At 35.2% G+C, this 23,659-nt stretch overlaps 1 protein-coding gene and 1 long non-coding RNA gene across 3 annotated transcripts in view; one reads left to right on the top strand and one right to left on the bottom strand.

The window, feature by feature from the left end:
* PLCL1 (phospholipase C like 1 (inactive)) overlaps nt 1–23,659 on the top strand; it is a 328,706-nt gene that overhangs the window by 231,726 nt on the left and 73,321 nt on the right. Inside the window, exon 1 of one of the 2 annotated variants that reach the window (XM_038585269.1) lies at nt 22,591–22,697. The exons of the other annotated variant lie outside the window; for it this stretch is intronic. The gene's annotated coding sequence lies outside the window, so the exon portion shown is untranslated. Of the gene's footprint in view, nt 1–22,590; nt 22,698–23,659 lie in introns of those variants that run through there. 2 annotated transcript variants of the gene reach the window in all.
* The window catches only part of LOC111094368, a 48,587-nt gene that overhangs the window by 9,337 nt on the left and 15,591 nt on the right, over nt 1–23,659 (bottom strand). The gene's annotated exons all lie outside the window — the stretch shown is intronic.

Below are 23,659 nucleotides of genomic sequence, written 5' to 3' on the forward strand. Positions count from 1 at the left end.
GATTGTACTTCCTTCTATAGTGATGTGGGAGACAAAGGCAGAAGAAAAAAATATTAAATTTCCTTACTCTCTACAGCCAATTGACAAGTTCTTAAAACAGGCAGAGTGACATTCCTCTAGGGACTCAGCTATCTCATGTTGATAGGTTGCTAAGGGCAAGAGGCAATCTTAGCTGGACCCCCAGGACCCTGCAAGTCTACCTTAACATATAAAAATTCCTTTGGAAACCTCTTTTTTCTCTACCCTCCAAGATACATGTTGGCAGTCATCCCCCAAGCATATGACCCATCGATATATATCTGAAGGATCTCATGACTGAGTTTTTAGTAAACAGTAATAAATGACCTTTTCCTAACAATAGCTAGCCCCCTAGGATTCAGGAAACCTTGTTTCCAAAATACCTGGGAGGATTACATTCTCCCCAGCCCTCTCTCAACTTGAAAAGTATAGAATGGGCCACTCCTTGTGACCCAAGTGCAGCTCTTTCTGCCTGTAGGTCCTGTCCCTGTGCTTTAATAAAACCACCTTTCTGCACCAAAGACGACTCAAGAATGCTTTCTTGGCCCTTGGCTTCAAACCCTAACATCTTTCCTACGTCATATAAGATTGTAGCTAATTTAAAGAAAAAATTGAATAAAAGTCTTTACGTTTTGTAGACAAGAGAGCACCTATTTGCCCTCAGGCATGAGTTGTTGGATCAAATCATTGCAGGAGACTGGTACAGGGAAGATTATGGAGGCAGAATCATTAATGGTCTGGGAAGATTTCTTTCTGGCCCAGGGACCAATACTAGTTTTTCTGTGACACATAGAAGACACTGCTCTGAAGTGTATTCACCCGGTGGATTTTTAGCATGATCACTAACATACTTTAAGTAGATAGATTTACTTGTGGACATGAATATTGAAAACTAACAGAGCCCCGTGGAAGCCCTAAAATCAGAGGGCAAAAGCTGCATAGTGATAACAAGAAAATACAATACTAAAAACATTAAAATTTAATGTAGATATGAAAAAAATTTGATAGAGAACAATTTAGGGTTGCAGTGATACTTGGGCCAACTCAGCATGTAAGTTAGATGCAAAACCAGTATCATAAAAGAAGTACCACATGTAGGGAACCTTGAGGCCTCTTCACTGTCTTTAGCACTGGTCTGACCACTAATGATTTGTCCAGGTAAGTAAAATACCTGTTCAGAAGGAATCTGCACAGATAATTAAAACTTCAGAAAATAAGATCCATGAGGAAAATTATATCATTTTTGAAATGCAAATAGAAGTCTGAGAGGCAGCAAAGATTTCTTCTTAAATGATGTATATATGCACGCACACGTGTTAGAGTTTCGTAATACAGAACGAGGTTTGGTGGGTGAGGTCCAGAGCCAACAACCAAGAAATAATTCTTGAGACATCTTTGGTGCAAAATGGTGGTTTTATTGAAGTACGGGGACGGGACTCATGGCTAAAAAGAGGGGTTGTGAGAAGTGGCTGATTATATATATACCTGGCAGTTGGGGGAGGTAGGGAGAAGGAGGGTTTTCAAAAGAACTTTCATATGGTCCTCAAAGAGGATCTACAAGATACGGGAGTCTTTGCCTTTGTCAAGTTAAGGTTGTTTCCCCCTCTATCAAGGCATTAACTTTAAGACAGTTGGGAGCTTCCTGGAGGAATGTCACACTTGTCCCACCCCAGAGTGGGGGGCGGGGGAGTTGCAGGATGTCAGCTCTTGTGCTTAGTCCTCAGCTTGCCTTCTGCTCATCACACTTGCATATAGGAAACTTCTTTAGAAAGCGTCTAATTTCAGTTTTAGAAAGAGTCCAACGGTACTCTCAATCCAGGGTTGGTAAGACTAGTCACTTTTCTAGTCCAAATGAATAAGAAAGTCAGAAAGAGCTATTTCAATCTTGATAATGTAATTCTCATGGAATTCTCTCTAATAATTGTTTGATAAATGTCAATTCAACGAAATGACTTTTACATTTAGAATCTCGGTAAAAAAAATACCATTTTTTCAGAGTAGTTTTTTAAAAATCTTTCTCAAATATGTGGCTTGTCAATGACTCATTATTTTGTCACCCTAGTAATATGTTTCCTTTGTCATTCAAAAAAGGTTTTATTGCTTGGCTTTATGCAAGGATGTTGATTGAGCACCTGCAAATGTTTGCTTTATTGGCATTAATGTTTTCACTGACAATGAATTACTGCATCTGTTTGTGTCTGTTAAATAATTTAATAGAATTTATAGAGCCTGTTTTCTGTTGGCTAAACTGTAAGCAAGTATCAGTCTCTGTCTCATCTTGGATACATTTGAAAGAAAGCCATCCTCTTAATTTGTCTTTTGTCTTTTTAGATGTTGATAAGATACTGAGTGATCGTATATCATTTTTGCATTTAAGTTGAATGTCTTTAATTCAGACTTTATTATTTTTTAAAAGATTTTATTTATTTATTCATGAGAGACACAGAGAGAGAGAGGCAGAGACACAGATAGAGAGCAAAGCAGGCTCCTCACAGGGAGCCAATGTGGGACTCAGTCCCCGAACTGGGATCACGCCCTGAGCCAAAGGCAGATGCTCAACCACTGAGCCACCCAGGTGTCCCTAATTCAAACTTTAGACAAGGGGAAGACAGTTACATAGAAAAACTAAGAATAAGGTACAGAGGTTTCTCCCACAAATGCATAGCCTCCCAACACACTGGTATGTTTGTTACAATCTGTGAACCTACATTGACACATCATCACTCAAAGTCCAGAGTTTACATAAGGGTTCACTCTTAGTATTGTACATTCTATGGGTTTAGACATGTGTATAATGACATATATCATTATAGTATCATACAGAGTATTTTCACTTCCCTGAAAAATCTGTGTTCTGTGTTTTCATGCTTTCCTCCACCTCCAACCACTGGCAACCACTGATCTTTTTACTGTCTCCATAGTTTTGCCTTTCCTAAAACATCATTATAGTTGAGATCGTATAGCATGTAGCCCCCACAGATTGACTTCTTTCACTTAGTAATATACATTTTTAAGGTTCCTCCATGTTTTTTCATGGCTTGATCATTTCTTTTTAGTGATGAATAATATTCCATTGTCTGGATGTATCATGGTTTTACTCATCCATTCGTCTGCTGAAGGACATTTTGATTGCCTTCCATCTCTTCTCGGTTATCCTTCTCCCACTCTCCCATTGTCCTTCTCTTCAATTGTTCTCTCTTTCTTTCCCCTTAGTACAATAGCAAAAACAAACAAAAACCCCTTTGATTCCTCTCTCTCTCCAGCCATTGTTCTGTCTCTTCATTGCCCTCCTCAATCAGACTCTTATATTCTCCACACATTCATTCTTCAAGCTACTGCTTTCCACTTTCTATATCCACCACTCCACGAATACTGCACTAAGATCACCAATAGCATTCGTAGTATCATATCCATTGGACGGACATCTTCATCGTGTGAGGCTTCTTACTAGCATTCTCTTCAGCTGCCTACCCCTTCCTTCTTGCAATGTTCTGTTCTCATGGCTGTCGTGACAACATACTCTTCTGGTTTCCTCCTGCTGCTTTGGCTTTCATTATCTATCTTCTTCGTAAGCTTTTCTTCTTCTAACCGATCTCAAAATGTACTGTCACAAAGGTCAGCGTTAGATACGTTTCTCTTTTTATTTTGCCTTTATAAGTTATCTCATCTAGTCCTATGGCTTCAGATACCACAGATAACCCAACCGTTCCCAGTGCCCAGATTTATATCTTGAAGCCAGATGTCTATCCCGAGATGTCGTCCCATTTTGCAACTGCATTCTCAACACCTCCAGAGCCACTCACAGATCTGCTCCTTCTCTAGTCTGGTCTACTTCTACAAATGGCTCCTCCAGCCTCTCAACTGCTCAAACCAGAGATCTGGGGAGTCATTCTTTTTTTTTTTTTTTTTTTAATTAATTTATTTATTTATTTATTTATTTATTTATGATAGTCACAGAGAGAGAGAGAGAGGCAGAGACACAGGCAGAGGGAGAAGCAGGCTCCATGCACCGGGAGCCTGACATGGGATTCGATCCTGGGTCTCCAGGATCGCGCCCTGGGCCAAAGGCAGGCGCTAAACCACTGCGCCACCCAGGGATCCCCTGGGGAGTCATTCTTAGTGGCCCCATCTCCCTGTCCCCAGTTCTTCCAAGTCCACTTCCAGTAAGTCTTCAAATAAAACCATTTCTCTTATTCCCACCTTAGGTCAGTATACTCTGGTTTCTTGTGTTTCACCATCTGAGAGAGATGCACCGTAATAGTTCTGTATTCCAAATCCAGCTAGAGATACTTTTTTAAGTAAGATACTTCCAACAGCTAGAGATACTTTTTTAAGTAAGAACTTTCACCTCTCTGACATAAAATCTCTATAGAATACATTCCAGATTTTTTTAGAAATGGCTTTCATAGCCTCACCTGATCTGCCTCCTGCCTGACCCTCTAGCTTGATTTCATTCTTGTCCTTCTGTCATTGGGTTTGCTTCAGAGGCCTGCCATTAGTACAGTTACTTTAGGATCTTCCTTTGTTTTTCTTCTGTACAGAATGTTCTTCCCACACTATTTGCCTGGCAATTTGCCTAGTTTAAATGTTAGTTCCTCAGGAGACCTAAGGGACCCCGGTCCGAACTAAATTAGCGCCCCCTTACCTAAAATATTTTCTTTTTTTTTTTTTTTTAATTTTTTTTTTTAATTTTTATTTATTTATGATAGTCACAGAGAGAGAGAGAGAGAGAGAGAGGCAGAGGGAGAAGCAGGCTCCATGCACCGGGAGCCTGACGTGGGATTCGATCCCGGGTCTCCAGGATCGCGCCCTGGGCCAAAGGCAGGCGCTAAACCGCTGCGCCACCCAGGGATCCCACCTAAAATATTTTCTTTCAGTGCATTTCTTACAGTCTTTAATTTCATGTTTGTATGATTGTCCTTTGATATATCTTTCTACTACGAGTGACATCGCAGTATACCTACCTAGGTGAGTGGCTGCCTGCTTACCTAGATGAGTGCCTGGCACAAAATTGTGGCTTTATAAATGTATATTGAAAAGCATTTAAAATATTCCAAAATTATGAAGAATTTTCCACACCATATTCTCTTTTTTTTAGAGGCCTTTCTGCCAAGTAACATAGCACTTTTGGGAAGAAATAACTAGAATAAGTGGCATTCCCCTTTATTCAACATTCAGTGAGGAAAAAATAGCTAGAGTTGTAAAATTTGCATTCCTGACCATGGTGTAGGGTGAGAAGATACTCTGGGAATGAGAAAAATATAGTAGTAAAAGGCAGAGGTAGTGTGAACTTATAGAAGTAAATTCAACCAGGAATAGGAATATCTGGGTTTTGCATCCAGCTCTGCCACTGATTTATATCTTTTTGGAAAGTTATTCAGTCTCTTTGTGTCCTGGATTTTCTCATCTCTAAAATCTTGTGGAGATCTCATGAAAAAAAGAATGTGGACACCCTTTGAAAAGTATAAAGCTTCTTAGAAATGTGAGATGCTCTTACTCTCCTTATTTTGATTTTCATTTATGAACATAAAGTAACTTTACTTGGAGGTTGTTAAAACAATAATGAAACTTAGTCACTGTCATTGATGGGACTAGCTGTTCCTTTCTCTCAATTTATAAAAGTTATTGTGAAAACACCACCTAGGGATGATAACATGAAAGTGAGTGAGTGTAGTGAATTCATTATGGATTTCCTTTGTAATTCTTTCCTGATAGCAGTGCTAATTAAATTTAAATATGTTGGGGTGTCAAGTTTCTTTTTCTAAGAGATTAATTACAGATTAGTCTCAAAGCTATTTGTAACTTACCATGCTTTTTTCATTGTAAAATGTTTAGAAAAAAATGCTGTTTTAGGAAAATGATTATAGATTATAAATGATTTTATTAAGTACTTTATTTCCCTGTCATTCTACCAGTTTTATAATAATAAATGATTTAATGTCCTTTTCCACTGATAATTTAAATGAGAACTAAGAGATGAAACATTATTTTGAAACAAGTTTAATTTAATTGACTCAGCACGGTTTGGAATTTTTGCTGTCTGTGATCCTTTTATGATTAAATACTAAAGAAAAATCTGTAATGTGAATACTTTTATTTCTTCACCATGGGATTCACACTCCCTGGGATAAATCCTTTTCAGAGAACATTAGTAGACATATTAGAAATTTATCCTCTCAGGAGTTGTACCAGTTTCATCAATGAATGGGAATTTGAAGTCCTTTAGTAAGACTAATGGCCTAATATACAATAATGACAACAAAACTCCCACACAATTCAAACTGTCTTTTAAATATCTTTGTGTTTAAACAAATTGATGGCCTAGAGATCAGTATGTGTTAATACAGAGTCCTGCAAATGGTGTGATGTTCATCTTGTTTTTAAAACTGCTGAGATGAGCAAGTCTAACTATTTCAAATTTTACAGGGTTGTGTAAACTCTCAGTGCCAAGAAAACAAGCCACCTGGCAGCTTTTTAAAACAGTGAGCCAATACTTAAGAATATGCACCAGAATTCACTGTTAGAATGTCAACTGAATTTGGCTCAGATTTACATGGGATATGACAGCATTTTTATTCTAGTTACCATTTCTTATTTTCTTATGATTATATTCTCATGCTGCAAATTATATTCTCATGAAGTAATTTCTAGTGGTAATTGAGCAGATTTAGTGTACTTTAATATATTGACAACCATTATATTTCCTGAAAGTGCAAAAATGACTCAGAAAGATACTGTTTTGGGATCCCTGGGTGGCGCACCGGTTTAGCGCCTGCCTTTGGCCCAGGGCGCGATCCTGGAGACCCGGGATCGAATCCCACATCGGGCTCCTGGTGCATGGAGCCTGCTTCTCCCTCTGCCTGTGTCTCTGCCTCTCTCTCTCTCTTTCTGTGTGACTATCATAAATAAATAAAAATTAAAAAAAAAAAAAGAAAGATACTGTTTTAAGTGACATTTAAGATAGAATATTGAGTTCATTAGTTGAATTTCCTAAGTTCACAAGGTAATGTAGGGAGTTAAGTATAGTTGGTAGAAGATTGTTCTAAGTGGTAAGGATGGACAGACATTACTCTATGCATTGGGATAAGAAATCTCTATTAAAGAAGAGATTTTATAGCTGTGAGTTAGGTTACAAATGAAAGATTTTGTGCACTGGGATATGTTTTCTGAAGATAGGAGAGTGTGTTAAAGAGGACAGAATATAAAGGTAAATTTGGAGTCACATATCTAGAAAAGAAAATAGAGGGTTAGGCTAAGGCTAGTTATGGAGAATTTTGAAGGCTACACTTTGTACTTCATGAAAATGGTTGAAATTTTTATAATTAGTATGTGTGCTTTGAAGGATTAAAGTTCTTGTAACCTATATGGAATTCCTGCTGAATGTATTTCTTTGAAATGTATTTAAGTCCTAATTTAATACAGCAGATTTGAATCTCATTATTGGTGGAGTGCATTTAATTGAAATCAAATTGATTTAAACAACTAGTCAGGAGATCTCAGTTTAATTTCTTTTCTTTCTCTGGGAACATTCATCTACTTATATCCATTCTCAAAGCTTAGAGGTAGCAAAAGTTTAAGAGGAGACATACTATACGTTCTCATTTAAATTGATTGTTTAAGTAGTTATGAGATTAATTTCATAGATATATTATAAAATTTTATTGTTTTGGAGATTCTTTCCACCAAGGCTAGTTAAAGTCAATAGTTCTAAATGTAAGATTCTAAAGTAATTTCCAAATCAAAGGTTTATCAGGATACTTAAAGGATATTTTATTATACTGTAATAGGGATACATTGACCAATCCCAAGAATAGTAAACATTTAAAATGTTATATTTAACTAAAATGACATTGGTATAATATTTTAATAAAAATACTTTAATAAAAATAAAAACACATGCACTTTGAAATTGTAACCATTTTAGTTATACCTCAAATAAGTCTGAAGATAGTTATCAGTAATTATCTCTACAAAGTATAACTTTCTGATAATTAATGAGGTAATTATAAGACTGTTTCTATGGAAATATCTTTAACATGTTTCCTCATAATATATGCTAATATATGTTAATTTCAAATAATTTGAGCAATACAGAGAACACTAATTCCATAATTTTGCTCATTTCCCCCTAGAGATAACTACTACCTTTGGAATATATTCTTTCAGATTTGCCATTTATAATTAATGAGATCTCATACTACAGGTACTTTTTATAATACCTACTTTTTAAGTACACAACACACACACACACACATAGATTTATCATTTTAAGATTTCTAGATCTATGTCATCCATTAATAGTACTGCATATAATCCTGTGGCATTAATGTACCATAATTTATTTTGCCAGTCCTTACTGAGGATAGGAATTTATTAGTTTACTTGTAATTTTTTAATATTAGCAACAGAGTGGCATTGAACAGCCTTGTACTTATATCTTTGTTTTTGTACTTATATCATTTGTTCAAATATTTTCTTAAGATAAATTTTTAAAAATAATATTGCTAGATCAAAGTAGATGCATCCTTAACATTTTATTTTATTTTTACTTTTTTTAAGATTTTATTTATTTATTCATGAGAGACATAGAGAGAGAGAGAGAGAGGCATAGACAGAAGCAGGCCCATGCAGGGAGCCTGACCTGGGACTTGATCCTGGCTCCAGGATCACGCCCTGGGCTGAAAGCAGCGCTAAACCGCTGAGCCACCTGGGCTACCCCATTCTTAACATTTTAAAACATATTGCCACATTGCCTTGCAGAAAAATTGTACCAATTTATATTCAATTTAACATTGAAAATTCCCATTTTCCCATTACCTTACATTTTTTAAGCTTTGATATTTTTACAGGAAAAAATAATAATTTTGTTATTTCATAGCATTTTTTGTAAAATGTGTTTGAACCTTTTTTCATATAATTTTGAAGCAGTCATATTTTGTGAATTTATCTTTTCCAAAATTAGTTTGTGAACACTTTATGTAAGTTAAGAAAGATTTAGCAAATATTTTGCATTTTGTGGATTTTTTTTTTATTTGGTTTTAAGTTTTTATGTGATCAGTTTTTATCAGTGCTTTCCTATGTGGTATCTGGCCTTGAATATTTTTTAAGTAGAGATTTTTCTCCACTCCAAAATTATACAAATATATGGTTACATTTTTTTTCTAGTACTTACATGTTTTATTTCATCTTTAATCCTTATAAAATTATTTTTTAGTCTGTCATAAAAGGAGAATCTAGGGGTTTTTTTTGTTGTTGTTCAAATGGGTAGTGAATTTTTTCAACATTAATACTTAAATAATACTGTTGCCTTTGTTATTTGAAATGCCACTTCTACCTCTACCTCTTGAAACAATCCCACTGCTTTTTATAACAATTTTTTTGGTATTTATCTGCTAATTAGTGGAATTTACCAATCTTATCTTTCAAGTAAGTATTTTTTATGTTTTCATTTATTTGATCCTTCTTTTTTGACTTTAAATGAAGTAAAATTATACATATCTTTGCACATATTTTGTTAAATTTGTTCTTGGCTGTATTGTAATATCTGTTATTAATTCGAGTAGGAGTCCCCTCACCTCTACCCACCCATGCTATTACATTTAGAAGCAGGCTGATGTATGAGACAGCTATTAAGATTTATTCATTTATTTAGAGAGAGAGAGGATGAATGGGATGGGCAAAGGGAGAGAGAGAATCTCAAGCAGACTCTGTGCTGAGTGTGGAGCCTGACTTGGTGCTCAATCTTGCCACCCCAAGATCTTGACCTGACCTGAAACCAAGTGTTGGTGGCTTAACCAACTACAGCACCCAAGTGCCCCTAATTTTTTAATATTTACATTTTATTTTGATATCATCACTTTTATTAGTTATGATAATTTTTCAGTTGATAATTTTGGATTTTCTAGGTAAATAATTATAATCTCTGCAAATAATAATGTACTTTCACCTCCTTTACAATATTTTACACTTAATTTCTTATCCTTGTCTTATTGCTTTGACTTAAGTATCCAAAATTATGTTCACATATAAAACAAATGGTAGGTTTTTTATTTTGTTTCTTTTTTGTTTTAATGAGAATGCTTCTAAATTTTTACCAGTTGGTATGATATTTCCTCCAGGATTCTGGAATAAGATTTTGGTCGTCTTAAAGAAATTTTCTTCTCTTTTCATTTTATAAAGAATTTTGCTGGGAATTAATGTTGTATTTTATCAATTGCCTTTTGGAGAACTTATAGGTAAATCCTATAGGTAAATCCTATTGGTTTTTCTCTTTTAACCTATTTATTTATTGAAGTACATTGGTGGAGTATCTAATGTTGATCCATTCTTACAATCCTGGAATAAACCTGACTTTTTGAAGGATTTATAGCTCTTTTAATATATTGCCTTTACTTATATTCTTAACTGAGATGTAACTAAAATTCTCTGTTTTGCAATATTATGCTTTTCAAAGCGATTTAGCATGCTTTATTTCCTTTGATCCTTGAGATAGCTCTATGATTTAGGCTAGGAATTATATTCTTTTGACAAATAAAAACAATAGACATAGAACTTTTGTACAGTGTCACGTAAATAGGTGGGGATGGTGAGAGTAAAATCCATTAGTCCCCAACCCAATGCTTTGGGGAGAAGAAATTTAATTATTTCAGTAATTTCTATCAATAAAATATGGACTCTGAGTTTTATTGTCATAAATAAAAACTATCCTTACACAGTTTTCTTTTACATTTTTCTAAATTAAGATAATCATTTGTCTCATTTCGACCAAGGTTGCCCTCACTAAGTATCAGTGTGGTGGGCGGTTGTAGGATGGTGGGGGTAGCATTCATCCTAAGAGTCTCTGTGTTGAGAATATGCATTCTCTGAGATCTGTCATCTGTTTGTTGCACATGGACAGATGTTGACATTCAGTTAATCAGAGTCATACAATAAGGATTAAAGTGTTAGATGGTTCTATCCTATTGCGGAAGTTATGGATAAAACTTGAAACCTTTAATCAGATTCATCTTGATGTTCAGGTCAAGTTGGCTGTTTGAGCCAAAGCTTTTATATCTCTAAGGTCATTAATCCTGAAGGACATATTCTATTAGCACTACAAGAGAGAAAAGGCATTAAGGATATGTTTTTACATTGCATTGGGTCAAGAGAATTTCTATTTTATTTGTGGTTCATTGATCTACCTTGTAAAAAGTTTACGGATTTCTTTTAGGTATTTATTACAGAAAAAATATTCAATTGGGAAGTTTAAAGTAATTTAAATGTAAGTTTTAGAATCTATAAAGACAATACAAGTGCAAGAAATGGTCCATTTGTTAATATATACATATATTTATTAAATGGCAGACTAGACTTCTCCAGTCCAGGAAAATTTGATTTAGTTTATAAATGAATTGTTTCTTAAGTTTGAATAGAATTGTAGTTTTATTAAATTGACATTTAATCTCCATGTCCCAAGTCACACAAATTTATAAAATGTTTTAAAAAATAAATTCAGTGTTTTTAAATTTCCTGTAAGATTTTTTTCTTACTGAGAAACGTACATGTATCTATTACTATATAGTACAGTGGCACTGATTCCATTTCTAAGAAATATTTTTAATAGTTATGTTTTACACATACCCTAATTAGAATTTATAGATGATATATATACTCTGAAATCTTGTCCTCACCAAATATTGCACAAAAAACTATGAATTCCTGGAAGTTGGTCGTTTTTAGAATTCTATTTTTGTTAATAAAACTTTAAGCTCTGAAGCAAGGCTGATTATATCTCTTATTTCCATTTAAACTGAAGATAACTCAAAAAAAAGAAACTAAGATAACTCTGATTTTCTTTTTTTTTAGAATTAAGAAATAATTGGCATATAACATTGTATTAGTTTTAGGTGTACAACATAATGATTTGAAATGTGTGTATTTATGAAATGATTACTAGAATAAGTTTACTTAACATCCATCACCACATAGTTACAATTTTTTCTTGTGATGAGAACTTTTAAGATCTATTCTTCTAGCAACTTTCAAATTCTGAATGATTTTTTAATTTTTATAAATCTGTTTCTGAAACTATAGTAACACTATGATAAAGTGGTAGAACTCAATAGTATTGAAATATGCTTTTCACTTTTAATTATGCTTTATTCAAATTTAGATGATTAAAGGAAATGCCAAAGTGACTAAAAATCAATGTAAATAATACATTGATGTCTAATATTTGATGGTAAATATAAGCATTAAACACTGAAAAGTGAAAAGTCACAATGAAGGACAAACTATTCTGTGAACTGGTTATTTAGCACCAAAAGAAAAATAGAAAATTTTGTCAGGAACATTTTTGAAATGGGATCTATTTAAGAATGTTCCATTCCTGTTGATATTTTGATTTTTCAGGTAAAGTAGTATAAGTAAATATGCAATATTAGAATGAAAAAATCATGCATGCACAATTATGCATTCAAAATTATGTGTAGATTTGGGTTTTTTTTTGTTTTTATATATATATATATATATATTTATATGTATAGATTTGAAGGCCTACCTTATTATTTATCAATTTCTGATGGTTACCTTAATAAAGCATCAAGTTTTGTGCTTATACCTATAAAATAATAATTACATTTAATGTCTATAATAATACACTGAAAGTGATGCATTACATACAGGTATTAAAAGAATACATTTACTTATTCTTCGTTACAAGGGCTTAATTTAGGGACCATGCCATACTGTTGTCCATAAAGAGTACCTCCCATGAATCCTGTCACCAGAAACAACAAAGTCTCCCCTGGCATAAGTTCAGCCAGATTCTTAGGCCCTGCTGTGTGGGGAGTCTCGCGAGAAAGCACAGAATCCTATCTCAGTCTTCAGGCCCACTTGGTTCTTGGCACCGATGAATTGTAAATGTATTTTTTTTGAGTGTGAGGTGGACATCTGTCTTCAGGGGACAGGACTAAAAGCAGCATGTCATTCCTGGGAGGCCACTGAATAATTGTTAAGTAACCTTTATTGGTGTCTACTTCACTTTGTTCATATTGGCACTTCTGAGGCACAGTAATATATTATCTTGGGATTTATAATAAACAAAATCATGTATTGCGTGTGGCAATTGGGGTTCGTTGAAAAAGGTCATGTTTTTGACTAGAAAAATGGGAGTGTTAATGTTCCTTGTAACTGTGTACAAAGTAGTGGATCGTGAAGGTTACAAGCAGAGATCAGTAAGATTTAAGTGAGAAACAAGGCCTTTTCCATGGCAACAGTTGACACTATAAAGGAACATCTATGCTTGTGGACTTGAGGGGAAATAAGAGTTGAGAATAGAAAGTCTGTCAGTCAGTGAGGTTTCACAACAACCAACCTCAGGGTTTGTGCCCTAATGCTGTTAGGGAAAACAGAAATGGCAGCAATCAGTGAAACTATAGGACGAATTGAATGTTGGAGACATGGACATTCTGTCCATGTCCAGATAACCAGCTGTTACCTGTCCGGTTTCCCTGTGGCCAGGTCTCCTCATCTACATGGACTTAATTTCCATACAGGTGAAAAAAATTCTAACAGGTGAAATAGTCTTTGATTTTTATCTGTCACTGTTGATCTGTAATGAACAGTCAATAATTTTTATTGGGTTTTAATGGTTTTGCTTCTTGAGTGAATCACAGAGATGAAGCATATAGAAGAAGGTCAAGCAAAAGTAATTCTTCACCTTTACTGTTGTTGAATACACATCATATCAGTAGGTTTATTTATAAAATAAAATAACATTTTATTTTTTTAAAGATTTTATTTATTTATTCATGAGAGACACAGAGAGAGAGAGGCAGAGACACAGGCAGAGGGAGAAGCAGGCTCCATGCAGGGAGCCTGACGTGGGACTCGATCCCGGGTCTCCAGAATCTCACCCTGGGCCGAAGGTGGTGCTAAACCGCTGAGCCCCCGGGCTGCCCAAATAAATAACATTTTAAATATGTAAATCAGGATATGGTATTCTTTATATTGTGATGCAAAGAGGATATTATGGTGTTATTTATCATTATCAAAAATCTTATCATTTTTTGAATCAATTTCTTCCCAGCTTTTGTTAAAGATTTCAAACCAAAGCCTTGTTATTTTGAGACAAACATTATTGTCTAGAGGAGGACAAAGAAACCTTTGTCTCAAAAATGAGAATGATAGAATGTGACTCAAAATTAGCATTAAGCTAATTTTGCAATTCCAGTTATTTTAGCAGACATTATAAAATTATTAATCTACTGAAAATCTGGTACTATTGTCATTAATAATTTGCTTTACAGTGTGACTATTAGCAATTACAGTAGTGCCCCCTTATCCTCCAGTGGATGCCGGAAACCACAGATAGTACTGAACCCTATGGATAACTGCATTTTTCCTATACATACATACCTATGATAAAGTTTGGTTCATAAATTAGGCACAGTAAGAGATGAGCAATCACAACTAATAATAAAACAATTGTGACAACATACTGTTATGAAAGCTATGTAAATGTGGTCTCTTAAAATATCTTATTGTAGTACTCACCCCTCTTCTTTCCGTGATGATGTGCGGTAATAAAATGTCTATATGATGAGATGAAGTGAGCTGAATGATGGAGGCACTGTGAGGTGGTGTTTGGCTACTATTGACCTTCTGACAAAAGGTCAGAAGGAGGATCATTTACTTCTATATTGTGGTTAACTGAAACTGTGGAAAGTGAAACTGCAGATAAGGCGGGGGTGGGGTGGGGTGGGGGGGTAGGGGGACACCCTACTAGGGAGCATGGCAACAGGATCTTGGTGTCACTAAGCCCACTGATGCCATCTTCTGGGTTCCTGCAGCAAACTTTTACAAGCCACACTTAGATCTTTCTAGCACATCTAGGAATAATGGATGCTCTTCCATCTAGGAAGAGCTGTGTAATTTAAAATTATATTGAGGTTCCATGTGGAAGTTGTATTCGTTTTCTTGTTAAATGGCAATGCTTTTAGTATTATTTTACCTAAGATCAGCTTTATAGATTTTGAACATTTCATTTTTTATTTTTATTTTTTAATTTTATTTATTTATTTATTTATTTATGATAGTCACACAGAGAGAGAGAGAGAGAGAGAGGCAGAGACACAGGCAGAGGGAGAAGCAGGCTCCATGCAGGGAGCCTGACACGGGATTCGATCCCGGGTCTCCAGGATCACGCCCTGGGCCAAAGGCAGGCACTAAACCGCTGCGCCACCCAGGGATCCCCGATTTTGAACATTTCAAAGCTTAGTTTGCCTCTTGTCTCCTTTTAATTATCTCAGTAAAGGCTCTAGGGTTAAAGATATAATTTAACTATATATAATTACTATAGTACTTTTGTTTAATATTGCCCTTGTTGACTCTTTTTCCCCTCCCTGGTCTTGGTTATCAAACATTCTTGATGGTATTTAAAGCTGCTATTTATTTATTTATTTATTTATTTATTTATTTATTTATTGTTTGAGGATTTTACCTATTTATTTAGTAATCTCCATACCCAACGTGGGGCTCAAAACCACAACTGTGAGATCAGAGTTGCATGCTCTACTGACTAAGCCAGCCAGGCACCCCTGTTTTTGTTTATTAAGAAGCGTTGTTGTATGCTTTTCTCTAATTACCAAATTTGATAATTTTTGTCAGTGTTCTGCTAACTTTATCATTTATAAAAACTTGTACATTAAAAAAGTGATCGAAAGAAGGCATTTATTCCAGGCAACATTAGTTTTGGGATTAATGATTTTTCTAAGAACCAGCCACTAGGACAATGCCTAGCACATAGTAGTACATGAAATTTCTATAAGCTAATGCCCTATTTTGAAGTAATACACGGGACACGGATAATAAGAGTCATACTTGCAGAAAAGCCTGGATAGAAACCATGCAGCCAAAGAGCTTGAGATAATTTTTATTGAGTCATTTCTTAATGAGTTTGAATGAATGACTGCAGTGATATTTAGAACAATGGAACCTTCCTCTGGTCTCAAAACAAATCAGTGGTACTGAGAACCTACCCTGAAATGGACTCTCTACACTCTGTGCCCACGTTTGCCTACAGAATATCACTTATTTTTACTTTCAGGTGAGAAGAGTCATATAAGAGAAGATGTCATTTTTTTAAAAATAGAAGATATCACTTTTCAGAATATTTAGATTGTCACTGGCTTCCTATAATTCAACTAGTTTTTATCCCTGCCACAGTGTATACGTATCAGAGTGGGTTTCCTAAAGAAGATAGCTTTAGTGTATTTTGTTAAATGAATCACCTTTTATAAATGAAATACATGTTAAATACAGACATAAAACTTAATTTGGCAAGAGATATGTGCCTGCATAAGTTAGCATTGCCTTTAATAGATTGTGTTGAATTATAAGGTGTTGTAGAGAATTAATGTTTTCCTTATGGATAATAAAACAGCTATTCCACTTACCAGCGAGGCATAGGGAGCCACCAGGGAGAGCCAATGGTACAGAGAGCTTGGGTTAGGCCTCAGCCACTTCTCAGCAGTGATATCAGGACCTTTATCCCCACTGTACCACACACATAGTGACTTAAGGGGGTCACATGATATTAATCATAAGTAAGTCATGTCACCTGTTGGTGACTTTACATTACACAATTTGAGTTTACTGTGCGAAAATAGCTTCGGAAACTTTAATGTGGATTGAATGGTATGATTCTACAGTTGCAACCTTCCCTTACCTAAAACTTGAAGGTAACAGGTAGAATGAGGATACCACCTCCCCAACTTCTTAGAGTTTTGTGTAAAGAGTTAGGCCTTGTATGTGGAGAGTGTGTTTTCTCTAGACTGCCTAATTGCCAAACGTGGATGTAGATTTGGGCATTGGCCCATTGGACGGGATATATTTTATATATATATTAGATAACATGTATATATTAGACCTGATTTCCATTTCTTGAACTATCACCAATACAAGTTAATAAAGCCAGCATTTTTGAGAATAGCCTTCTTCTGGATGATCACTCTTGGCCTCTGCATGCTGTTCTAGTCTCATTTGGAGCCACTCTACCCCCAACTTTTGCTAGAGTCATCCTGGCCTTCTTTCTTATCAAAGAACATTTATACCTGCTCCTCTCCTTCCCTGAAAACCCTTGCTCTCACCCTTGTCACTGTCCTCACCATCTTAAAGGCAACATAGGACATTCTCTCATCAGTTACCAGCAGAGATTTGAATAGCTAAATCCAGTAAGCCATCTTAACATCTTATTTTCCAGCACTCACTCCTTTAATTAAGTCTGTTCTTTGGCTTCTTTGAGAGGTCATGCTCCTGGTTCTCTTATCCCTCAACCTTTATATTTTAAGTCTTCTTCTCTGCCCAGTCTTTTCATCTAGATGTCCCATAGTCATCTAAAATTCCAGGGCAGCCCAGGTGGCTCAGGGGTTTAGAGCTGCCTTCAGCCCAGGGCCTGATCCTGGAGACCCGGGATAGAGTCCCACGTCGGGCTCCCTGCATGGAGCCTGCTTCTCCCTCTGCCTGTGTCTCTGCCTCTCTCCCTCTTTCTCTCTCTCTCTGTGTGTGTCTCTCATGAATAAATAAATAAAGTCTTAAAATAAAATTCCACCTTGGCCCAAAGTAAACTCTGTGTTGCTCCCATTTCACCTCTCCTGGTAATCCATATCTCAGTAATATTTCCACTCACCTCTCACTCAAACCAAAAACCTAGGAGTCATCCTAGACCCAGTCAAAGGTTTTTTATTTTACCTCCTATTGTTTTTGATATTTCTCACCTCTCTCCATTCCTTTTACTAGTAATCTACTTCAAGAAATCACGGTCTCTTTCTTTAATGAGTCAGCAGTCACCTATAACACCATCCTCAGTGCCATAATCTAGTGCACATCCAGAGTGATCTCTTTAAGATAAAAATTAAACTTTATCAGTTTCTTCAAAACTCTACAATATGCTAGTCCCTAGAATGTAGTAAGCATACGCTTTACTGTTTGTTAAATGAATGAATGAAGACTGGAAACCTGGGGCCTCTCAATATCCAAGGTTGGGGCTCATTTGGATTCTAGATTATATTGTCCACAATCCTTGGAAGGTTTCATGTATCTACCAGATCTTTTTTCTGAATTTTGCTTGGAAGTTCATAAAACTAAAATGAACAGTATAGTGTTAAGAGTTCATAGGTTGTCTATAAGAACAAGATAGAAACCCTGTGGTGAAAATAAGATATATGTGCCTATATTTTTGCTTACCTTTTAATTATAATCTATTAAATTTTATATAAAGACTTTATTAAGAGAGCTCTTCAAAAATAAGTGTTTTACCCTCATACAAAAAGAGAAAAATGAATGTCACTTTAGTGTATCTGTATCTATAGAGCTGGAGTTCTGCATTAGGAAAAAAAGCTTCCTTCTAATTAATTTGACAACTGATGTTTGATTGCTAATCTTTAAGGTTTGTAAATTTGTTCTGTTTTAACAAAAAACCATTTTGAGCTGTTCATTTAAAAACAACCTGCCAAAAAAGGGAAAAGAATATATGATGATATAATTTGATATTTAAACATGCTCATCAGGTGAGAGGTAGCAACATGTAGATATGTTTCCTTTACTCTTAAATTTGTATTATAATGCTTTAGTTTACTCTATTTTGTGTGGTAAAATTTATATAACATAAAATTTTCTACTTTAACCATTTTAAAATGTACAGCCCTGTGGCTTTAGGTACACTCACATTATTGTATTGCTTTAGTACACTTTTTTCTAAAATTATTATATTGAAATAATTCAATAGTTCCATTATTAAGACCCAAAAATGGTTGCACTGAATAAGCTAAGTTGCCTCTGCAGCTCATCAATGTGTTACTGAAGAAAAATGATTTAATTTGTTGAGTGTTTGTTAAGGAACTTGCAGTATATCCAGCCTTATTGGGGTCAGAGGACAAATGCCAATGGGAACTTATGGAAACAAGTTTATTAATTTGGCTTATTTGAACCTTTTTTCTAATTTTAGTTTAATAAAACATATTTAGGGATCTATAAAGCTTTTACTGCTGTGTAAGAATCTCATTTAATCATGATTGATATCCTAGTTCTAATACTGGATAAACAGCGATGTTGTTAGGAAATAATGAAAATTTTTAAAAAATAAAAACAACATTTGGCCATTTTCTCCTAGTATTTTGATATTATTTCTAAGACTAGAAATCAATCTTACATCATGAAATTAGATAGAAATTATGATATGAATATATTAGAAACAATGCTCATAAGCATATCAATGTTTTGTATTGCCTTAATAAAAGAATAAAACATTTGCCTATTACTTACTTTGCTAGTTTATGGGACTCTTCTTGATTCTGACAATTAAGTCGTTTAAGAAGACAGTAGATCCCAAATGTAAAGTTTTATCTTATCTTAAATGTTCAGAGACCATATAAACATAATTTGGTTTATTCATTTCATTATTTAAGTTGTTTAAATGTGTTCCCTTCCTGTGAAATGATAATTTGGAAACTTGAACATAGAATGCTAGGCAATAGAAAGGATTGAGTTCAATGCCTGACTAATTCTTGCACCCTGCTGGAAGAGGAGGCTAAACTTTAATTTAGAGGACAGAAGAGTCATAATGTGCTATCCAACAAACAAATTTTGTAAGCTGCTTTCAGAGAAATTTTGAGGGTAATAAGCACTTTAGCCTCTTCCCTTCATCCCAGAGTAAAGAAATTTAGCTTTAAAATAAATGAAAAGGGAGCGGCCTGGTGGCTCAGCGGTTTAGCGCCGCCGTCAGCATGGGGTGTGATCCTGGAGACCCGGGATCGAGTCCCGTGTCGGGCTCCCTGCATGGAGCCTGCTTCTCCCTCTGCCTGTGTCTCTGCCTCTCTCTCTCTCTGTCTGTCATGAGTGGATGAATAAAATCTTAAAAAAAAAAAAAATTAAATAAATAAATAAAATAAATGAAAAGTCCTCATATTTTATAATAATCTCCTTATAATAATCACCTTATGACCAGAGGAGTCAATTCAATTATCTAATGAGCCAGAAGATGACAAGAGCCCACTAGAACTAACAACAAACTTTGGTTTTCTTGGAAAGTGCCAAAAGCACCTGTCTTTCCAGTATATAGATAACTGCAGTGGATTTTTTCTCATTCCATCATCACATATTTTTTGTATTTATCAGCAAGAAGATCTATCACCAACACTTCAAATTTTTTCATTTGGGAATATCTCTTGTCTGTTTGCCTGAACAGTCCCCCCCTTTCCACACTAACCTGCCAAGATCTCGAGTGGAGCAGAAATGTGGAGGTGTAGGGTTCGACAAAGAGGCCATGGTTGTGATGAAGCTCAGAAGGAGATTTGGAGTTGCCCATCTTCCCTGTCCACTGAGTACAATTCCCAGCCCCCTCCCCTCTCAACTTCTCAGAGCTAATGTATAGTATGACCACTGGGGGAAAACAAACAAACAAACAAAAAACCAGACTTGGAGAAATATCAGAGTCCTGAAACTTTTCAAGCATATTTTGAATAGAAATAATCCTGGCTCTAGTCAACAGCAGACAAATGAATTATTTTTCATAGGTGCTTTGTCCAATTTTTTGCTCATTTGGAGGCTTATAGTAACTTTGGAGTTTGTCCTTCGTGAGATGACAACCTAAGATTATATCTTTTCTGCCTGTTACAAGTTTTAAGGCATTTTGGGATAAGTTTTGTAATCATGTGGAAATTGGGGGTCAAAGCAGGAAATAAGCATTTTGGAGCAGGTCAATTCTTTCCTAGGCTAGATAGAAAACATTTATCTCTTGAAGGCTTATCTTACTAAGAGAGATTGTCTTGATTTAAGGAGATAGTACCATAGAGAAGAGAGGTTTGTAAGAAAAAGCTTTTCTGATAGCAGTACTTTTGTTCTTGTGAACAGTGGCTCAAGCCAAGAGTGAAGTGTTAAGACTGTGAAGGTTGGTATGGTACCATATATAGAGACAAGAACTATATACATGCATTTACAGCAACACTAATATCCCACTTAAGGTTTGTTAGAAACTATTAGAGGTTTTATGATTCTATTGACAGTAATCCTACTTGGAACATGATCTGCTTTATATAAAAATAATGTTTTGTGAAAGGTCTCATTAGCTTAAAATTTGCCTAGTCAAATGGTAGCTTTAAAAGCTGAGTCACAGTCTAATTTACTATCACAATTCGCAGTTTCCCTCTTTATTTTACTTGGTAGATTAATCCCATCTCAGCAGTGCTATTAGGTGCCTTCCTTTATAGTGTGGGAAAATACACACATACGTCTGAAATTTTTGAGCATGTGGGTTGTGATGAATTTAAATGTGTCCTAATAGTGCAACTGCATATAAACAGCTGCAGATTTATACTTGTTTTTTAACTTAAGGATGAGGAATTTGACTACTATGGGATAATTAAAAATAACAACTCTCTGGTAAAGCAAGAGATAAATTGTTAAATGCCAGGCCATCAAGAAACAATATTCTGTAATCTGTACAGATTTTTTTTTATTCTATATAAATTGAGTAATTTATATCTTTGTCACTTGAAGATCAGATATATTTTTCAGTTAATGAATCATCCCACCGACATCCTATAACTAAAGCTAATTTTGTTTTCTTTTCATGGGCAAGGTTTTAGTCAATTGAATAATAAATCATCTTGCCTTTTCTTGAATCACAGAATAGGGAGGCTCTTCTAGTCAAGATCACAATTAAATAAGGCCTTGGAGGAGAAATTCAGCACCCTGTTTTAAAAGAATGTCAGTGAAGGAGACAACCAGACTACTTTGGTCAAACTTTTCGGTGCTTAAAATAGTAATATCATGTGTCTGTTTTAAAATATTTTCAGTTTATCACTGAAGATTTGTCTTAAATGCTCAGAGGTCAAGAATGAATCAACTTCTTGATAACCCCCCAAATTCTGGTCAGGTCCTACAGTGACTAGGTGTATTAAGAAATGTTCCTCTTCTTTCAAAAAGATTAACCTTATAAGCACTAACAGTATACAAAGAATATTCATGTACACTTTCTTTTGAGTCTCTCAGCAGCACTATTATATACAAGGATTATTGATTCCTGTTTAAAAGCAGAAATTAAGATTCAGAGAGGCTAAATGACTTACCCGAGGTCATATATCTACTGAGTGGAATAATCACAGTTTGAGACTAGTTATTTTTGCATAAGGACAATGATTTTTGCATTCCACACTTTGCTGCCTCTTCAAAATGCTTATAAAATCAAGCACTGTACACATGCATTAAGGTGTTTTTGCAAAATTTGTTCCTGGGAGAATTATCTGAATTGATGATCTGGCTGGGAACATGATTAACTTTAATCTATACTTTCAGAGGAAAGTATAAAAAATATCCAGTTTTAAGTGGCATTGGTCAGATGTTCAGTGTAAATGAATTGGGAGTGGTAAGTAGAGAGGGTAGTCTGGGACTAAGATGACATCTACTAACCTATGAATATAAAGACGAGACTTGTAATTTGGGAAACACAGTATGTGAGAAGGCCTAGATACACCCAAGAAGGAAACAGCCACAAGAAATAATTAACCTGCTTAAGTCACACTAATCTGAACAGAGAAAGTTTAATGCCCTGTCAGAACTGTAGTTTGATGAAGGGCAAAATGGGAGGACACAGGGAGTCTGTGAGACTAGGATCCAACGACACTTCAAGAGAGGGATAAAAGGTAAGGTGGAGGTGTTCTCTGTGAAATTCTATGGCAAAAGACTTGGAAATTTATTTTACATTGGAAAAACTCAAAAGTTAGTGGAACATTCAAATTTCTCTTTGGTTCTATGCTGTGGCTGCTAATAGCATTATACCAAAATGCAGGTTTCAATTCTCATAAGGTTCATCCAAACTGTTTACGTTAGTCTGAAAATTTGCTCTAGTTAGAGTCATTTGTCTGCTGTTAGTTTCCAGTCTGACTTTCAAGATACATTCTTCAAAATACTTTGGGGAAAAAAAAAAGTGACTTTTAGTTAAGTATGTTGTCCTTTTTGATGTAAAGCTTATGAAGGTAAAAATCTTTTATTTGAACTAGTTTTATTTTATTTATTTATTTTAAAAAATATTTTATTTATATATTTGACACAGAGAGAGAATAGTGCTCAAGCAGGGGGAGCAGCAGGCAGAGGGAGAAGGAGAAGCAGGCCACCCCCCGCCCCCCGCCGCATGGAGCAGGGAGCCCAATGTAGTCTCCATCCCAGGACCATGGGATCATGACCTGAGTGGAAGGCAGATGCTTAACTGACTGAGCCACCCAAGTTCCCCTTGAATTGGTTTTAAGTATAAAACTTAAACTGTTGCTAAGTATAAATGAGGAAAACTTTAAAGAAATCTACCATTTATTCTTTCACATATCTGTAGGGATTTGAGTTAGGTTGTCAAAGTACCAACACATAGAAGTTCTTAGGAAATCTGCTTTAATGAACAAATGAGTGATCTGTAGTTAACTTAATAGATTTTATTTCAAAGAACGCTAGGCATTTGAAAAATAAGTTTATTTTCTGAAACTAATAATACCGATTTTCTCAGCAAGTTTTCTTTTCTGGGATAATGAAAGTATGAATTTTAGGCTAGCCTTCAGGTCCAAATCACCATAATATCTCAATGGAGTCTGAGGATTTCATAAAGTGTTACTGAATT

The sequence above is a fragment of the Canis lupus genome, chromosome 37, assembly GCF_011100685.1.
Source record: "Canis lupus familiaris isolate Mischka breed German Shepherd chromosome 37, alternate assembly UU_Cfam_GSD_1.0, whole genome shotgun sequence".
NCBI classification, from domain to species: domain Eukaryota; kingdom Metazoa; phylum Chordata; class Mammalia; order Carnivora; family Canidae; genus Canis; species Canis lupus.